This window comes from Cicer arietinum, chromosome 6 (assembly GCF_000331145.2).
Source record: "Cicer arietinum cultivar CDC Frontier isolate Library 1 chromosome 6, Cicar.CDCFrontier_v2.0, whole genome shotgun sequence".
Classification (NCBI taxonomy): Eukaryota; Viridiplantae; Streptophyta; class Magnoliopsida; order Fabales; family Fabaceae; genus Cicer; species Cicer arietinum.
In genome coordinates, this window is record NC_021165.2 from 42,548,353 (window position 1) to 42,550,986 (window position 2,634).

Below are 2,634 nucleotides of genomic sequence, written 5' to 3' on the forward strand. Positions count from 1 at the left end.
TACGGTGCTAGTGAACTAACTTCGGAAGCGACGTCGCGAGCGGAGATTTTATCGTAATTAATTACGGTGCCGTAATCGCGTGTTAGAGCTATCGTTAAGGTAAGGGCTCCTTCCAAACTTTTAGTTTGCATTTAGGGACTTATCTGTGGTTGAGCGGAAAAGAAATTTGTTAGGTTTGAAGTGTAGATTTCGGGAAAATGAATTTAATGCTTTTATGGGTGAAATTTTAGAGTTGGGTTTTTGGTGATATTGATGAGTGTTTTGTGGAAAATGAATTTAACTCATTTATGGGTGGTTTTGAGGAAATGAAATTTGATGTGTTTGAGTGGTGGGTTTTGATGATTTGTGTTTTGTCGTGTTTGACGTGCTCATAATTAAGATTATAAATTTGGAGAGGTGTTTGTGTGGATTTTGTGTGAATTGTGGATTAAATTTGAGAATATGTCTGAGTATGCTCTGTGTGGAACTAGAAAATCATTAGAGTTAAATGAGTATTAAAAATGGGGAATCTTTGAATATCTGCCTTTACTTAATGATTGTTGTGAAAATCGTTAGAGTTAAATAAGTATTAAAAATGGGGAATCTTTCAATATCTGCATTTACTTAATGATTGTCGTGGATAGAGTCAGAGTATGCTCATGCATTTCATAGTAAATGGCGACCGAATAGGCCATGGTGATAGTGGTGACCTGATGGGCCACGAGATGATTCCATGTGATTTGTTGGTTCATCTTATCCTTGCTGGGATTGTCGCGTCGTATGATTCCATGTGATTTGTTGGTTCATCTTATCCTTGAGGGGATTGTTGTGTCGTGTAAGGTCTGCGATAGACTACACCTTTTTCGTAAATCGTGCTGACCCGTGATAGGTGGCACCTCGGTAAATAGTATTTCGGCCTGTGATAGGCGGTACATTTACGATTTACGTTTTTAGTAAATCGTGTTGACCCGTGATAGGTAGCACCTCGGTAATTTAGTACTTCGGCATGTGGTAGGCGGTAAAGTTATGATTTACGGCCCTTCGAGGAGGGTTTTGGTTTGGAATTCCGAGTCCATGCATTTTGGCATATATGCATTGCATTAGGGTGCTTGGCACGCGAGTCACGGTTGATTCAAGATTATGATTGAGTGTTTGAACTCAAGTGGTTGTTGTGGTTGTGCTATAATTGCTAAGTGTGAATGTTTGGGATTTGTGTGTAAGTGTGATTGATTGCAAAACCTTTTCGAAACTCAAGTTCTCATGGTGATTGTGCTATAATTGCTAAGTGTGGTTGCTTGGATTTGTGTGTAAGCGTTGATTGATTTCGAAACCCTTTTAAAAGCTGAATTTTGCTGTTTTCTGCAGTTTTCTGATGTGTATTCGAATACAGAAGGCTGTATTCGAATACAGACATCCTGTTTTTGCTAATGACTTATGTGTAGTCGAATACAGAAGGCTATATTCAAATACAAACATGTTGTTTTTGCTGCTGACTTCTGAAACAGCCTTGTATTCGAATACAGAGTTGTTGTATTCGAATACGACAGTGCAGATTTGTTTAAAACTTCATTTTTCAAATTTGTTTATGCATGTTTGGCATATGGAAACCCTTTTAAGGTGCATGGTAAGTTGAACGGATATTTTGTGTATTTAAAACTTAAAAGTTATGTGTTAATTGTTAATTTCGGTTGGTGACCTTTACAACTATTGTAGAAATATGGGTTTTGCCCTCAAATGGGAACCAGGATCTTCCCACCGGTTAGTACCCTGTGGATGGGAACATAGTTGGACACACCTGACTGGAGCTGTGTTAGGAGGATCTTGCGGGGCGCGTGAAGATCATCCGGGATGTATAGTTTTTGTAGAATGATCGGATTAGGTTGACGTATAGAGACTAGATGTCTTTCCTTTTTTTAATTTGGAAGACTGTACCTATACCAATATTGTGAGCTTGACATTTTATTTTGATGGGTTCCATGTACCACTTTTTGATGTGACGTGGGGAGGTTAAAATTCTCATGGCAGTGCTTTTGTACAGGTGTCTGCCAAGAATACCCCAGGGGTATGAGCTATGTCTGATAGGCTTTATATCCCCGATGTATTTTGATGTTTGAATACTTTGGATTTTGATTTCGAAAACTATTTCGCTGCTTGTAAATATTTGTTGACTTTTTCGTTATGTTACGACTTAAATAATTTATCCAAAAGTATTTCCTTCCTTATTTCTTTGATTTTATGAATTTGTTTTTTTTAAAAAAATACACTCGCGCTGTTAAAAATCGGGGTGTTACAATTGTGGTATCAGAGCCTTGGTTTGGATTTCTTTTGGGTTGTGGAGTTTTGGTTATAGATTGTAGGTCAACCTGTAGGTTGTGAGTCGTTATCTGATCATGCGTCGGGGTAATTTATCTGAGTTGTCAGATCATGGGTAGTTATTATGTGTTGGTGTAGTTGGAAGTTAGTTTTGGAATTTTTTCGAAATGGTACTAGGATTTCTTCTTGATGTTGGTTTTGAGGAATTAATGCCTCCTAGAAGGAACGACGCTGCAAAAGTCAACGTCAATAGGAATGATCAAATGGTTGAAGCAATGAATAGCGCTTCTGTTGATGCACAGACAGCTGCCAGGATTCTGCGAGATCTGGAGAAGAGGGAAA